This window comes from Tribolium castaneum, chromosome 8 (genome assembly GCF_031307605.1).
Source record: "Tribolium castaneum strain GA2 chromosome 8, icTriCast1.1, whole genome shotgun sequence".
Lineage (NCBI taxonomy): Eukaryota > Metazoa > Arthropoda > Insecta > Coleoptera > Tenebrionidae > Tribolium > Tribolium castaneum.
The window spans coordinates 10133869-10152803 of record NC_087401.1 but is presented as its reverse complement, the minus strand read 5'-3'; the positions used below and the strand labels follow the sequence as shown (position 1 = coordinate 10152803).

Sequence of the window (18935 nt, the reverse complement as noted above, 5' to 3'; positions counted from 1 at the left end):
CGCTAAAATGTCAACTTTTGTTTATAAGTCGAAAACAAAAGACGATAGCGAAATGCAGTTTTGACAAAAAGTATTTTCTCAAAAAATGGAGCTCAGAATGTGTCACTGGTTTTTCTCTAAACCTCTTTGTTTCGGAGATCCATCCAAAATGCCGCACCCTGTACATTATGGTGCTTTCTTAAATATTGGCAGGTACACTGAATTACTTCTGATCTTTTCTTAAAATACAGCTAAAAATGTCAAATATGAATAAATAACAACTTTCTGAAATACAATTTACAAAATCTGAATTACAAAATTACAAAAAAAAAATATCAAATCTAAGTTACTTATCAGATATTCTATTACCGTTTTCTGAAGCACTCTTAACTAATCTGAATTATTACAAGTAATGTCTCTTTACGTAAAATTTACTACACTGAATTATGGTTGACTTTTTCTGAAATTCAGTTGTAAAAGATGTAGTACTGAAATACAGAAATACTGGCCTAGTACTATAAAAACTTGACTACTGTGATTGGCTTTTCTGTCACGCTTTTGCTTTATAAAATGTGCTAAAGTTTAATGTAATAAAATTGGTCTTTGTGCAAACACGGTACGTTAAAATTCCTCACACATCGTCAATGTTGCTCGTACCTCTGGTGAAAACAAGACGAACCGCAAACACACAGCGAGCCGAGATTGAATTCGCAACATGTGCTTTTCGCTAGTTCGAAATGAAATAAAAACTTTATTGCAACCGAAAGTGCTTTCGTATAAATTTACTTCAGTGGAAAATCAGGACGAAAAAGTGATTTGAATCCGTGCGGAAAATGCATCTGGATAAATTCACTCGAGGATCTCATTAGATTTATTGGGAGGGTTATTAGTGTTCCGAGTCACGTATATTACGTATAAATAATTTTAATAGAGAGAAAGATAATTAGAGGAAAGAAGGTAAATGACTCGGAACGTCGGCAATGGACAATAGGGGTGGCTGGCGCACGAAAGGGATGAATTATGCAGAAAAGTGGGAGAGCGAATCGTGTTTTAATTATAATTAGCTATTGTTGGAAACAAGGACAATACTAAGGCTTCCAGTTTTTTCATAAATGGCAAGTTGTGAAACACGCACGTCACCGAAAATGAACTCTTGACAAGGAAAATTCGCTACAAGAAATTCGAATACTCGGGAAACTTTTTCTTTGATGTTTCCTCCGCCTCGTGGTGCAATTTTAATTTCACGAGATAATTTTTAAGCAAAGAATTTTAAACGAATTTATTTTTGCGGTAAAAACAAGCTGGAAGATTTACATAGTGAATCGTCTGTTTCTGATTTCATTTTACAACTACCTACTAATCTAGAATGCTTGCTGAATTAATGTAATTTGCTCTTTTTTTATACAGGGTGTCTCAGCTAAGACTTTCGAGCCTGATATCTCAGATATTTGTCAACGGATTTTTGTGAAATTTAAAATGCAAATATTTTAGAAGATAAAGATTAAAATCCAATTAATGCAACAACTCAAGTCTTAAAAACGTAATTTTTACATGCCTTTATAAAATGTTAAGCCTTTCAAGACTTATATTAAAAAAATTATCGTCAGTGAAAAATGCTGTCAGAAAAAACTCGTTCGTGGAAGACGTCTGTTTTGCGAGAAAAATGAGAAATAAACTGTTAAACGTAGGTACAGATGCTAAAGCGTAGATCTCTATGAGACAAATGAGCACTACCATTGAATTTTGGTCACTCCTACTTGCAGAAACGTAACTGTCACGCAAGGGACATTTCACAATTATCTCTCATCCATACAATGTTAAAAAACAATATTTTTGACTTACTTTTGGTACTGGATGCTTTAATTCTTTCAAAAAGGACTAAAAGACTGAACAACTGAAAAATTCTAGACACTTGAACATTCAAAACTTTGGAAATGTTTCGTACTTTGCTGATTGGATTCTCTTCAAAAGCTTGAATTACAGCCCCAACTATTGCTTCGTTTCCAGTGACGTGTTTTGTTCTCACTCGATTTAGTTCAGGTACGCTTCCTGTGTCTTCAAATTATTGACGATTTTTTGAACTTTAAATTTCATAAATAACATTTCACAAAAAGTCCAACGACACTTTCCATAGACGAATATTGATTCCTTTTTTAACAACACAGTAATTTCAGTTTTTGGCTTTTAAAGTAATTTCACCAAATTAAAACAATTTTACTTTTCTGACAGTGCGCATATTTTTGACAGTTTTTTCAGTGGTACACAAAATGCCGCATAGAAATGCTTCATCAATTGTTTCAAAAGGTGACTGCCCAAATTACTATCAAAATTTGGATTAAGTTTTTAAGAACAAAATTTAATTTTTTTCTTGGATCAGCCGAGCGATTTGGTTAATTTTTGTGTGGCCATTTATTTTTCGGGGTTTAATGATCCAACGGTAATTTGGCTTAATTTTAAAAAAAGAAATGTGTTTCAAAATTTCATTTTTTGACTTGAGGTCATTTTTTGCCCTTAATTGAAAGACCACCTCCTAAAATATGTGCATATTAAATTTCATAACAATCGGTTGACAAATAACTGAAATATTAAACCCGAAAGTCTTAGCTGAGACAGCCTGTATAAATTAATATTTTAAATGTTTTGTTTTTTATTTCTTAATTAAAATAACAGTTTACAAAAACCGTATGCGTAACACTTGATCAATTTTTACAAGTCAATAAATTTTTAAATAAATTGCTCACAAAAAAAATTATCAATGTATTTACGAGTATGCAGATACAGTCACGATCAAAAAGAATGACACCTTTACTAAACGGGCTAGATAGCAAAAATCCGACTAAAGTCTTTTAAGTCTTCAATTTCAACAAACACATTAGTTTACAAACTATCCTGGTAGTTTACATAATATCAAGCTAGTTTATAAACTAGCCAAACGTACACATTAACTGTATCACTTCGAAAAGATTTGTGCGTGCGGTTCTAAGGGTCTCATTGTTTTTGATCATGACTGTACATGCATATCTTCAAAGAGGACAAATTTCAGATTGTCGCATTTTTTTCATAGTCATAAATACATTTTTATGGCATGATTTTGTTAAAGAGCACCAGAAAGATCAGCAAATTAGGTTGAAACTTATAGTATTTTTCTTTTTTTAAACATTTTAGCACATTTCTCTTCCTGGAACTCGAATATAGAGCAAAAGTTCCGTAAGATTAAATAAAAAAATTCACAAAAATAGTTCGAAAAGTGAGCAATCTTCCATTTTTTAGAGGAAATGTTGCTAAACTGATCTGAAAAATCGCTAATTTGTGTCGACAATAACTTTGTTTTTTCTTTGTTACCTTCCTGTTATTTGCCCTTTTTTCGCACAAAGACCTACTTATTTTCTAAAATCTCAAAAAAATACACCCTTTTTCTCTTTTTGAACATTTTAGCACATTTCTTAGCCACAAGAGCGAATATTGAGTAAAAGATTAAACAAAGTTTACTAGTTTGAGAAATGAGCAATTTTCCGTTTTTCAAAAGTTTAACAACGATTTTTTAAAGAAATCACCGATTAAATAAAAAAATTACCAACAGATTAAAAAATCACCAAATAGAGTAAAAAAATCACCAAATGGCTACCTTATTGTATCGAAAAAGATAAAAAAATGACTATCAAATAATATACCATAGTGACCACTTTTAAAGTAATTTCACCAAATTAAAACAATTTTATTTTTCTGACAGCGCGCACACTTTTGACAGTTTTTTCAGTGATACACAAAATGCCACATAGAATGATGACTGCCCAAATAACTATAAAAATTTGGATTAAGTTTTTAACAGCAAAATTTAATTTTTTTTTTGGATCAGCCGAGCGATTTGGTTAATTTTTTGTGTGGCCATTTATTTTTCGGGGTTTAATGATCCAACGATAATTCGGCTTAATTTTAAATAAAAGAAATGTGTATTAAAATTCCATTTTTTAACTTAAGGTAATTTTTTGCCCCTAATTGAAAGACCATCTCCTAAAATATGTGCATTCTAAATTTCATAACAATCCGTTGACAAATAACTGAGCTATTAAACGCGAAAGTCTTAGCTGAGACACCCTGTATATCACCAGATCAATAAATCAAAGTTTTTTTCCGCCTTTCTCCTCCGATCCGAAACTTCATAAGCAGTAAAACAGCCGGCAGCCCGCCCCCAAAAAGATAAGCGGCTAATGAAAGCAATGAGAAAATTTCGAAATCGTGGAAATGGGCAAAAATCGCTTAATTTTCGGTTATCGTAATCGCACTGTTTCGAAACTGTTACATTTTTAATTCGGTCGAATCGATAATCGTTTCGGCCCGCTTCTAACAATAGAAGCTTCTGTATTTCCGGCATATTCTCTATCAATTATCCTGCGGACCGGAATTCGGGCCCGGAGCATTAAACAGGGCCTGTTTTACGTCTATGTACATATGGTGCGTGCTAATGACCAGCCCAGAGACAAATTAAGAGGATTATGAACAAGACGAGTTACTAAAACAAAGGTTTTTTTGGTGCAGGTGAGTGCATATTATTTTTTGGCGAGTGAGTATTAAATTTAATCCTCTAATTTAAAGTTTTTTCGGACGCTGTAACGGGAGAGGATTTCGAGGATAATGAATTCAAATTTGGAAAAATGTGATTAAAATTATGACACAGGGGGATAAGTGAAATATACAGCGTGCTCAAAAACTGGCGCACCAACTCAATGGTGTGTGGTAGAGAAGTGGTTACATATAATGGTAAAAATAGTAAAAAAATTCTTTGTATTAAAGTTATTGATAAATAACTAATTTTAGGTAAATGATATGTGGCAACGTTGTCTAACATTCATGATCGCAATAGAATTTGAGCAACAATAAAAATAAATTATTTTTGAAACGGTTTCCTAGGAAATAATTCCCAGTGTTGGCACATCTACACATTGTGATTTTTTTGATAAATTTTACTTTTTTAAATTAAAAAAACTGCTAAAATCTGATAGTAAATTTTAAAATAATTATTCATCGTTTTGTTACGGAACGATTACCTGGTATGAAACATGAAAATATAAAAAAATAATGAAAACTAAAGAAGTTAACACAATAAGTTTGTAGCTCCAGATTTTTTAAAATATGACTTTAGGAATTTTTTCAACATTTTTCCCGTAATCTGCACTTGCTTCTCAATAACGTACCACTGAGTTGGTGCGCCAGTTTTTGAGCACCCTGTATGGTGCTAGAAGCAAAACTAGACTTCCATTTAATTTTAATCGATTTTTACGTAATTTCGGCACTTATCAGTTATTACTTTAATCACTGTTTACGATTCGACACGAAGGCATTAAAACAAACATTCTGAACGTCTCTTAAACACATACATTTTGCTAAAATTCCGGCAATAGAGCACGAACACAAATAAAACTAAACAAATATGCCGTCAGAACAACCCAATTGCACGACCAAACCCAAACAATTTAAATTATTTAATCGCTTGGACTAATTAGAACTCAATTACTCTTCCGAAAAATAAACATCCCGTAATCAAATATGCTTCCGTCAATGTGACATTGAAAAAGTCACTCGAATTTCTCGCGACCATAAAGAAGAACTTCCATCCGGAGAAGTTAGAAGTTCGTGCGAGAAATTCAAACTCGTTGTAATATTTCGGCAATTTGTTCAACTCCAGTGAGTTTGGTTTTTGTGTCTTGGGTACTTGAAGATTTTCTTCCAAAAGATGAAGAACTTCCAGTGCGGTAGAGATTTTCGGCAAAAATTGAAGCTTGACGGAATTGAGGAAACAAGGGGTATTGCCTCCAGGTTGGGTTTTGACGGCGGGGGTTTCGGACATCTCCGGATGGAAGTTCTTCTTTATGATGTTTGGCAAATTGCGAAATAAAAGCTTAGACAAAATTTTTGAACTTTTTGTTGCGCTAGAAGGGACAAAAGGCAGAAAAATTCCGTGTACAAAATTAAGGAAACCTTTTAAAGAATTTACAGGAAATTATTAAAAAAAAAAATTATTGGTACAAAATTTAGGGTGTAGTTTAACCCTCGGCTAACTCAAAATATAAATATTAAATATTAAATATAAATATAAATATTATATTATAATATAATATATTATAATATAATATATAAATATAAATATTATTAAATATAAATACTCAAAATATGCAACAATTCCTCTATTTTTGTAATTTTTACAGTTTACATAATATTTTTGACAAAATTCCACTAAAAAAATGTTCGAAAATACCGGGTGTTACGCCTAAACCCCACATTAGAAGTATTGACAGATCTAATAATAGTCATCTGAAAATTTGTATACAACCATAACCTCTCAGGTCCTGCTTAATGAAAATATTTTCAAGATGGTGGCACTTCCATTTATACCGGAAATAGCTATCAAGTTCCTTATTTTAAATAGAAAGCTATATTTCTTATTGCATTTTTGGATTACCAGAGTTATTTTAAGGTAGTTTTCATAATCTTTTCCTATACCTAAATTTAGCCGTTTACGAAATATTAAGGGTTTTTAATTTAAAAAATCGATAACTTTGCTATTTTTTAAATTTAGAAATATATTTTAGCTCATTTAAAAGAGAAAAGCTAGATCTTTCCTTTGGTGTTTTCAAATTTCTAAAAAAAACACACTCCAAATGTTTAAAGTTGAGTTTTAAGAACTTTAAGCACTCATAACACAATTTTTTTAAATAAAATGCCACAAGTTTTATTTTATTTAATAGTTTTCAAGTTCACAAAGTTTGTCGTTTGTTTATTCAGAAATGTTTTTATGGCAAACTATGCAAAAATAGCTGAGTCAGTAAGACCTACCTAGTGGGTTTAATCCATAATTAATTCCTAGGAAATAAATAACCAACTTTAGTCCCTGTAAACAAAGACCAAACTATCAATTTTTGTCCCGGACTTTACAGGAACTCTACTTAACTTTACAGGAATTTTCTACTCGTATTAGTCTTTTAATTAGGGCAGTCAACAAATCAATTTCAAGAGCGAAAAAAATCTTTGCACTTCCAGGACTAAAGTTAACACTTTAGTCCCTGTTTACAATTGTATCAACTTTAGTCCCGGACTTTACAGGAACTAAAGTGAGTCATTTATATACATAGGGAATAAATAAACTCTCTAGTCTATATTTAATCCCTAGGGACTAAATGACCCACTTTAGTCCCTCTAGACAAAAAGTAAAGTATCTGTTTTAGTCTCGGAAGTGCCAAAAAATAAATAACTTTGAAGTGCAAAAAATAGTGTATAAACCTCGGGACCAAAGTGCCTAAATCCCTTGAGTGGTTGTTGCCCTCGCGACAACAAACTCCACTCGCGGGATTAAATGCTGCACTTTAGATCCTCTATATACAGTGTTCCGTCTAAACCCCACTTTAGAAGTACTGGTAGTTCTAACACTAATAGTCATCTGAAAATTTGTATACAACCATAACCTCTTACATCCTGCTCAATAAAAATATTTTCAAGATGGTGACACTTCCGGTTATACCGGAAGTCGCTATCAACTTCGTTATTTTAAATAAAAAACTAGATTTTTTAATGCGTCCTTGGATTACTAGCATAATTTTAAGGTAGTTTTCATAAATTTTCCCTATACCTAAATTTAGCCGTTTACGAAAAAAAGAGATTTTACTTTTTTTGCATTGGCACCTTCCAGTTCAAAAATCGATAACTCTGCCATTTTTACAAATTTCGAAATATCTTTTAGCTCATTTGAAAGAGGAAGCCTAGATCTTTCTTTTGGTGTTTTCAAATTTCTAAAAAAGAATAACAAACCCCAAATGTTTAAAGTTAAGTTTGCAGAACTTTAAGCACCCATAACTCAATTTTTTCAAATGAAATGCCACAAGTTTTATTTCATTAAATCGTAGAGAACTTAATTCTGCATCGATCTGTATTAGCATTCCTTATACCTATGTTTAATAGTTTTCAAGTTACAATAACTTTTTTGTTGGGATTGAGAAATTCATTAGCCATAGGTCTTTTCTCATAGGTTGTCATGGAAACGAGATAAATTAAAGTTTTTTTTTAAACCAAAATTCAATGAATTATTTTGTTTTCACAGGACGGATAACACAATTTTGAACAAAGTTTTTGTTTGTTTAATCAGAAATATTTTTTTGGCAAACTATGCAAAAATAGCTCTGGTTAGTAGGAAATTTTCTACAATGTCAAAAAAACCAACATGACTTAAAAATTATCACAGATAGGTATAGGACATGCTAATACAGATAGATGCAGAACAAAATTTTCCTCCATCTAGTAAAATAAAAATTGGGACATCCTATTTGAAAAAATTAAGTTATGGGTACTTGAAATTGTCCAAACTTCACCTTAAAATTTTTGGGTTTATTAACTTCTTTTCCAATTTTGAATATACTGCAGAACAGATACAGGCTTTCTCTTTTAATTCTCCAAATATGATTTCGAAATCTCTAAAACTAAGAGAGTTACCGATTTTTAAAGTGACAAGTGCAAATCCAAAAATTTTCAAAAAATCTTAAATATCTCAAAAACGGTTAAACTTAGTTATAGGGAAAGCTGATAAAAACGGCCTTAAAATAACCCAACTAATCCAAAATCGCAGTGAAAAACATAGCTTTCCATTTAAAATAAGAAAGTTAATAGCGACCACTATCCTGAAAATATTTTCTTTAAGCAGAACTCACCGAAATATGGTTGAATACCACCTTTCCAATAAATATCTTAATTACAACTTTCAATACTTTTATGTGAGGTTTAGACAAAACAGGCTGTATAAAATTAACTTTGACCGAAATTTTTTTGAAGAATTTCTACTTATCAGCAAAAAAATACCAGTAATAAAATAAAACACAGATTTTACGTAGCTTGGCCACTTTAGCTTATAGAATGCAATTTTTGCACAATTTCACCGAAAAACTGAACTGTGTTGACTGATAAAGCCAGCAACACTTCGACGATGTGAAATTCATATTTTACGAATTTGTAAAAATCAACTTTGCACTCGAATCACGTACGTTCAAAACCAGCGGCTTATTTGCGAGCACTGTGTCCGAATCGGATTTCCAGATCAAGCAAATTTCGCAGCTTGGAGACCGAAAATGAGAAATGATGGAAAAGCTTTCTGTAATTATCGTTATTATCCCGATGGATATAATTTATAGCTCGCTACTTACTAGAAGAGAAAAATGTTGTTTATAACTTCATAACTCTAATAGATTTCTTTCCTTATGGCTCACTTAATTAATTAAAACTTCAGCTGGAGCGCAGCTCTGACACGCCTTATCTTATCAAACAAAGTCGCAACTATTTTTCAAAACGAACGAAATTATGTATTTTCCGCTCCTCACTCAGGGGTGGCTAATTTAGTGCGAAATCGGGCTATAAATACAACCCTTTTAAGGAGCAGAGAGCTGTTCTAATCCTCACTAATCGCAAAGATGTTGGTGGGATGGTGGGAAAAGGGTCTTAGATGCATTGCTTAGAAATTAGCACAAGTGGGAGTACAAACGTCTGGTTTTTAACTTTTATTTGCAAGTCTTTGATGTTTTAAATGCACAGAAACGAGTTATTACGTTGCGTTTTCCATTTTTGTTAAATGAACAATTTTTTATTCAAGCCTGAATTTCTGTTCAAACTCCTCTCCACTGTTCGATTAATCAGCGGGAGTGGCTTTGGCGAAAATCCATAAAGTAAATAGTCTCGTAAGACCCTTCAAAGGTTCCTCTGACAATGTCAACATCCCTCTCTCTTGCGCCAAAAATTACCAAAACAAACGACAGCGCAAGTTTTGCGGTTTTAACTTCGACTGGCGTCAAGGGAACATTCTTGACGTTTTGTCTCTTTAGTATTCAGCAAACGTCGTGAAAATCTCGACGAGGAAGTGAGTTATTTGTCAACAATTCGCAATGACCTCTTTTCATTTTTTCGAGAAGTTTGAATACAAAATCGGAGGGAGAAACTGCGAACGTTTTAATTTATCGGATCTGCAATAGAAGGGATGTGAGAGGTCGATGCCGCAATATGGCAAGGGATAATCGACACCGTCCTTTGGGTAATCTAATCAGAAACATGTGGCCGTACTTCACACCGAATTTATGCAAAAAATCAGCGTCCTTGAAAGGGCTTTTTCCCAGTCCGGAAAAGGCCCGGAACATCAATTTAAACTTTAAATCATTCTCAACAAAGTACACTATCCCTTCGAAATGAATATTAATCGTATCATCAACTGCGGTCAAGTTGTTCCGGACGTGAGTTTGAAATTTTTTTGATTAAGACATCCGACGATGTTTAATTTTAATTGAGAGAAAAAGGGGAATTTTCCAACAAGTTGCGAAGCGAAAACCACTTAGCTGGAAATGGGACCGGTTTATTGCCGCCAATAAAAGAGGAGATTCATTTTTGAGGTCTTGTCGATAGTTATTGAAATAATCGCGATTTATTGATTTGAGAGGAGTGAACGTCCCCAGAACCCCAGTATTCTGTACCCCAGAATAAAAATGTACATACTCCAAGTTTCTTAAAAATTGGGTTTTCACTACGGATATCTAAAGGTTAGGCAATGAAACGACGTACAAATAAAACGTTCCCGTCTTCGATAGTTCCGTTAATGTCGCCAGAGAGCGCAGTTGTTGCATGACCGCCTAAGTTATCAGAGCCATGAATTTAAAAAAATGATTTTATTTGTCTTAACACTCAATACATAGCAAACAAAAAATACAGGCTTATAGAGCATTAAATTCTCAAAGTAAGACAAACATAATGAAAAAAAACTTCAGAGTTTTACCAATTTCTGTCCCATATTTTTTAAAACGCTGCGAATACGGTTACAAATGCAAGGAAAATGTTAAGACATATATACCGGATGTTCGCGAAGTTGAGGCGTTCCTTTTAACATCTCTTAAAAGGAACACCTCAAGTTCAAGAATACCCTGTATAATTTCGTATTCTATTTTTGAAAGCGTAATTTCGCGGTTATTGACGTCAAGAGTTTAGTTTCGATTCCTAAGTTATAGTCCGCCGTAGTTTCCAAATTTATTTATTTATTTATTTTTTAGCTTTCTAGTGCAAAACAGTATTAAATCGTATCTTTGATAGTAACAACATACGCATTTAGAAATGATTTTAACTCATTTTGATGGAAAAATACCGTTTTTAATAGTATACTAAATCATAAGTGTATATTGAAGTCTTTAAAACACGCGCGATTTTTTCGAGCACTCCAGCTACGGCGTCGTGCTCGAAATAGAGCAAGTGTTTTAAGGACCAGTTATCCACAAATACTTTACGTTATTTTTTTATTGGTACACTTTGATATTATAAATACTAAAATTAATAATAAAAAAATTGGAAATAATGTCTTTATTAAATCAATAAATAAAAATCATTAAAAAGTGGATACGCGATTTTGGAGTTGTACACGCTGCTGCGTGCTTTAAATAAGCAAAATAGATCACCAATAAAAAAAATTTCATTCGATTTATTTCGCGTTTGTAGTTTTGTGACTTAGTTTATTCCGGAATACAGAAATGCAATTGTTTTTTTTTTGGCTTATAGGTAACGCTTAGCAAAGCTATGGTTTACAAATATAAGTGGAGTTTAAATAAATCGAGCTGAACCGTGACATTTTATCTGTTAGTTAATTTAATCCAACAAATGCCTGTTAATTAGTTGTCAATAGTTTACAAATACGTAAACATGTTGCAGATTTGTTTATTTCTGCCAACAAGAGTAAAATAATTCAACAAAGTTAAAATAAGTGAGTAGTACTTGCTTAAGTTTTTAACTTTGCGCGTCAACTTTATTATGAAAAAAGTTTTGCTGCAGGGATGACTAAAGCCTGAAAAAGAGCTAGATGTGTAAACTTTCTTATTTACATAATATAATGTACCAACAAAAAAGTCTATATTTAGGGTAAAGACGAAGGTGCAAACACGTAATAATTTCAAACCAAAAAGAAAAAAAAACAACAATCCAACATGATTTTAATAAAAAAAGTAAAGAACTTTCGATTTTGAAGACGAAAAGCATTATTCGAGAATTTTCATATTGAATTTTCATTTACATCGCAAAATTAAATAATTGCCAACACTATGAGTATAAACAATCCGCTAAAAAATCTGGAAAAATAGATAGATAGAAGATAGAAGATTGATAGAAGATGCCCAAAAATCCACACCAGTTTCAAAGTTACAACATTAAGAAAGTTATTATACAGGGTGATTTAAAGTAACGCATAAAGTTCGTAATTGTTTTATTTTTCAAAAATAAGAAAAATGCGAAATCAGGTAACCTAGCATTTTAATTGAGCTCAAATTTGGCCCAATTGGATCAATCATGGCGGCCAATATGGCGGCGCCATGACGTCGTCATAAATTTTTTTAATTGAAATGTTAGCATTTTTTTGTATAATTAGAAACTCTTCTAATAGGCCTTTAGATCTATGCTATTTATTTTGAATCAAGGTGAACCAAACGCAAAAAACAAATTTTTAAAATTTTTATAATAAAATACATATTACATTTTTTTCGTGTTTGCCTCATCCACATTTAAAATAAATAGTACAGTTCTAAAGTCCTATTAGTAAAGCTTCTAATTATAAAAAAATCGTATTATTCCAATTAAAAAAATTCTGAGGCGCCGCCATATTAGCCGCCATGGCTGATCTACTTACGTCAAATTTGAGGCCAACTGAAATAAGTTACCTTTTTTTGAATTTTTTTGATTTTTGAAAAATAAAAAACATATAAATTTTGTACGCCACTTATAAAATAATGATTTCCATGATTCAGCACAGTTGTAAAGGCCTATTAGCAGGGCTTCTAATTATCAAAGAAAAATGATATCGTTTCATTTAAAAAAAATCTGTGATGACGTCATGGCACCGCCATATTGGTCGCCATGACTGATCCAGTTATGTCAAATTTGAGCTAGATTAAAATGCTAAGTTCCCTGTTTTTGCTTTTTTGAAAAACAAAAAAATTACGAATTTTATGCGTTACTTTAAACTCACTCTGTATATTTAGAATTCGAAGAAAAAAAATGGACTAATGTTAGAAGAATTCAAATTGATGAAAAGTACAATTAAAAGTATTAAACGCTGAGTTAACTAAAAATCAGTTCAGTGCTGCTATGGACGTTTATTTAGTTAACTGATAAATCTTGCTTTTGTGTTCAACAATGTTTCATAATTTAGTACGATAATTATTATTTCGAAGATCAATAACTTCATTGTTATGTGGCATTGCAAAAATTTGCCCGTTTTTTCCGTCTTTATCTCATCTCTGTCACCCATACCATCATCCAATCATTGTGCTCTTTTAAAAATTACTACCAAAGTATTTTTAATTTTTATGCGTTAGCAAGAACGAAAAATCTTATTATTATACCGGAGATGTATTTAATTTTATTTTGTTAAAAATATTTTTGCAGCAATCGAATTAATTTTTTCATTATACAGGGTGTATCTGAAATACGTGTCTTAATTTTAACAGGTAACAAAGTACTTAAAATTTAGAAAAAGATAATATACTGAAACGTTTACCTGCCTACGGGTACAAAAATAATAGAGCCGAACTATTTTCTTTGTGATAGAAACTGAAAATTCAAACAATTTAAAACAACAATGAAAATTGTTGCTATAAACACAATCTAGTTATTAAACACTAACCGGCTTGTTTGCACAAAAAGAATGAAGAAAACTGTGAAAATTATAAATAAGAATTTTGCAAAATTTTATATACAGGGTGCTCAAAAACTGGCGCACCAACTCAGTGGTACATTATTGAGAAGCAAGTGCAGATTACGGGAAAAATGTTGAAAAAATTCCTAAAGTCATATTTTAAAAAATCTGGAGTTACAAACTTATTGTGTTAACTTCTTTAGTTTTCATTATTTTTTTATATTTCTGTTTCATACCAGGTAATCGTTCCGTAACAAAACGATGAATAATTATTTTTAAATTTACTATCAGATTTTAGCAGTTTTTTTAATTTAAAAAAGTAAAATTTATCAAAAAAATCACAATGTGTAGATGTGCCAACACTGGGAATTATTTCCTAGGAAACCGTTTCAAAAATAATTTATTTTTATTGTTGCTCAAATTCTATTGCGATCATAACTGTTAGACAACGTTGCCACATATCATTTATCTAAAATCCGTTATTTATCAATAACTTTAATACAAAGAATTTTTTTACTATTTTTAAATTTATATGTAACCAGTTCTCTACCACACACCATTGAGTTGGTGCGCCAGTTTTTGAGCACGCTGTAGAAAAGTTGTTGTATTTGATGAGGGTAAAATTAACACACGCATTTCTGATACACTCTGTATAAATCAAGAGTAACGCAATTTCTCATCGATCAGTTTTCAAATTGTTTACTTTTTGTGCTAAGCCCTATTTAAGCGGAACCCAAGGTACGGCTTAGTTTAAACCAAACTTTCGACAATTTTACGCTGCATTGTTCAATTGAGACACTTAAGCAGAGCTTATATTTTAAACCACACCGGTTAAAATGCGATGAAATTGCAAGTTGCTCCTCTGCAATTTTGACCAATCGTCCCTTCAATTACCAACCCTCGTCACGTCCCGTAATCTCGCAGCTTCCCTCCGACGAACATTACAAATTACATGTCGTAATTCCCGCATCGAAAGTAAAAAAAACTCAACTCGTTTAACTTACTTACTTTCTTTAGTTGTGTCTAAGCTCCGGCGAACAACATGGCCGCGAAGTTGGTTTTCTTCTAGGCCGGGACGATCCCGCGGGAACACAAAACACTACACTCCGCCACTGGACAAAGCACGGATATCATTCTCTCGACACTGGGATAAACAGGAATGTAGGCGACGATAAACAACCTGAAACAAAAACAACAATTATGGAGATGGAGTAAACATGGTTAGGAGTTAAGGTATAGCGAGGTAAAGAAGAAAGGGATTAAAATAGGACAAGAATGTGGATTAAACTATACAAAGGGTTGGGGGTGGAAGGTGATTTTATCGGGCTGGGTGATACAAGTGAACAAGTTTCCGTTTTCTGGGTTTTTATTGAATGGAAGTTTGTAACTCGATTTTCTCGGACCTTTTGTTCTAGTTGGAAATAAAGATCCAAAAATGAAATGGCTGGAAAAAATTATTTACAAGTCGAGTTAGCAAAAAGTTAGAATAACATACACTAAAGAACTTTCACGGACTAATATACAGGCTGTATCAGAAATACCTATCTTAATTTTAATAGGTAACAGAGCTCAACAAATAAAACATCTTTTCTATTTGTTATTTTTCAATAAAAAATTCACAAATTTATTTAAAATTTGGAAAAAGATAACATACTAAAACGTGTACCCGCTAACGGGTACAAATATAAAAGAGCCGAACTATTTTCCTTGTGATAGAAACGGACAATTTAAACAATTTAAAACAACAATGAAAATTATTTGAGGAAAACAGTGAAAATTATAAACGCACGTATTTCTGATACACCCTGTATAAGATCAAAAAAATAATACAAAACCGGACACTATTATTGGCATAGCAAACCACAATAAATACCAAATAACGATTGTAAAATTGACCCTAAAACATTAAACGTAATGTATCAAACATTCAAAAACAAAAAGCTTTCGACTAAAAATTAGAAGATTTTAAAATTCACCTTGTAATTTTCAAAAGAATATTAAAAAAATTGTATCGGAAACCTGAAAGAATAAAAACTATTGATAAGAACATAAAATGAAAATACTGAACAAATTAAGAAAAAAGGTAGCGTTATCTGACTAACCAGATTTTTCAAGCCTATCTAAATCTTTATACTTCTGTTTTTCAAGGCTTTTTTGCCATATTCCAATCTTTAACTTTTTATTACTCAGGAAATTTTTTAAAGTGTACCTTTCTATATTTCCGCTTTCATATTATTTAGTGTTTCAACTTTCAATCCATTTTTTCAGTTTACATCTCAATCTTCATATCCTCATATTATTCACTCTATCAATTTTTATACATTTTTAAAAGACTAATAAAATTCAGAATAAGTTTGCAAGCATATTTCAAACATTAGATTTTTCAACATTTTAGCCAATAAATAAAAAAAATAACAAAAATGTATCGCATTTAATCCTGATATAAACCATACAACGTTTGTTGGAAGAATTATAGTTGTTATGCTCGTGTTATGAGTTTACATCAACATTAAGGCGATTATTTTTTCCAAGTCTTTACAGCTTTGATGTTCTTAAACCTACGACCTCTAATCCTATCAAGAATGGAAAATAAATAACGAGACAACATAATTAAAACAAGCAAGTTAAAAGAACATATTGGCTGTTTCAAAACTATAACAACGCCTACGTCGCATTTTACCAAATTATTTTTTTTTTAAAAGACTGATAAAATTGTAAAATAGTTATTAATGACTAGATCTCTCATTGACACTATAAATTACATTAGCTATTATTTTTTTGATGTGCACGAATACTTACAGCTAATGTTGAGAGAAATGCGACGTTAGCGTTTTTATAGTTTTGAAACAGCTAATACCTCGTTTTATTTAAGAAAAATGAGGGTTAAGTTATAGCTAATAGTTATTTTTTTACGACAAGTGAAATAAACTATTTTTAGCGAAATAATTCTTTTCACTGTTTCATGCATAATTTTATTCAATTTTGACGAGAATTTTCCCTAAATTGTTCCTTTGGAAATAGAAATTATGAATAGGGTTAAAAAAGAATTGTGGTTTCGTGTCAGTCAGAAGAGTCATTATAAGTATTGTTTATAATAGAATGGATTAAATTAAAATCTACTAATTAAATAATTATTAATAATACGAGAGCGAAAACACAAGGTTAAAGTTCGAGGATTGTCGTTATGCAACGAGCGTATGCGAGTTGCATATCTAAACACTCGAGAACTTTAAACGTTTTCGTATGAATTTTATTCAAAATTGTTTTTGTTGGAACATTTTAATTTAAAACACGTTGCTATGGGAAGTTGGGAAGCATGTTTTATAATAGTGAAAACATTAATTTAAAACGTGTTGCTATGCGAAACGTGTTTTAAAATAGCGAAAACACGTTGCTATGGGAAACGTGTTTTAAAATAGTGTTTATAAAATTCAAACGTTCTCCGAAATTGAAATTCATTCAGTGAAAACGGAAGTATAGATTATATAAATCAAAATCAAGTAATAGAAAAGAAAGAATTAGAAAAAACCCAAACATTCTCTAAATAATCAAAAAAAAATATTTTTTAATGATATATATTTTATATTTTATGTATTTTATGTATTTTATGTATTTTATATATTTTATATATTTTATATTTTATATTTTACATTTTATATTTTAAATTTTAAAGATAGTTAAACTAGTGTTTATAAAATTCAAACGTTCTCCGAAATTAAAATTCATTCAATGAAAACAGAAGTATAGATTATATAAATCAAAATCAAGTAATAGAAAAGGAAGAATTAGAAAAAACCCAAACATTCTCTAAATAATCAAAAAAGATATTTTTTAATGATATATATTTTATATTTTATATATTTTATATATTTTATATATTTTATATATTTTATATATTTTATATATTTTATATATTTCATATATTTTATATATTTTATATATTTTATATATTTTATATATTTTATATATTTTATATATTTTATATATTTTATATATTTTATATATTTTATATATTTTATATATTTTATATATTTTATATATTTTATATATTTTATATATTTTATATATTTTATATATTTTATATATTTTATATATTTTATATATTTTATATATTTTATATATTTTATATATTTTATATATTTTATATATTTTATATATTTTATATTTTATATTTTATATTTTATATTTTATATTTTATATTTTATATTTTATATTTTATATTTTATATTTTATATTTTATATTTTATATTTTATATTTTATATTTTATATTTTATATTTTATATTTTATATTTTATATTTTATATTTTATATTTTATATTTTATATTTTATATTTTATATTTTATATTTTACATTTTATATTATTAAATTTTAAAGATAGTTAAACTAAAAAACTGAGGAACTACAACAGTTCAGGTCAACACGTTAACTACTCGTATATCTAATAAAAGACGCGTAAAATTGTTTAGATAGCCTATAAAACTCAAAAATTAACAGATCAGGCTTTAAAGGCTGGGTTTGTGATATTTCAGGATTGTGAAACAAAAATTCTGAAAAATCGAAACTTCAAGATTGGAAACGAAGTTTTGATTGGCCTTTTAAAACAGTTACGTTTAAAGTCATGATACGAAATTAAAAGCCACAATTTCTTGACTTTGTCGTCTATTTTCGGCTCCTATTTAATATTTCATGTCTTCATTACTCTACTACAAAATCAACTCCCATCCATCTCTGCCGTCCTTGTCTCACGACAAGACAACTCCATTTATTCCAATTAATCAAAACATTTTGTTGTCGTTCTAACCTCCGACCAGGTTAAATTAATTTCGTGTAAAAGCTCGTCTATTCGGCAATAATCCGATTTGACTCAACGAATTTTTAGACACATTGCCCCACTTTAAGCCGGAATATTATTATAATATAATGTCTCGAAAGTGGAGGAAAATACTCCCTTTCATCACAATTAGATAAAGAATTTCTCGAGGAATGGTGTAACGCGATTAGGAAAGTCGGAGCAACTCGATCCGAGAATTAATCGAAACGGTGATCGAAACAACGGGAAAAGTTTCAAATTGGGCTCCTCACTGTTTATATCAATTTTTCAACGGGAAAATAGGTGGGTGTTTGATCTAACAACACGATAAATCAACACAAAGGATCGGATATCGCATCTTCCTGTTATCAAAACACGGGATGTGTATTTGGTTAAGTTCATCTCAGTCAACAGACACATCTTTATTATAAACTTGGCCATCGGCCAATTGGATTAT

At 30.7% G+C, this 18935-nt stretch overlaps 1 protein-coding gene across 2 annotated transcripts in view; it reads right to left on the bottom strand.

The window, feature by feature from the left end:
• Positions 1-18935, bottom strand: part of Syt7 (Synaptotagmin 7) — a 278766-nt gene that overhangs the window by 238702 nt on the left and 21129 nt on the right. For both annotated transcript variants that reach the window (XM_064358269.1, XM_064358268.1), the window contains exon 2: positions 14675-14846. The gene's annotated coding sequence lies outside the window, so the exon portion shown is untranslated. The remainder of the gene's footprint in view (positions 1-14674; positions 14847-18935) is intronic.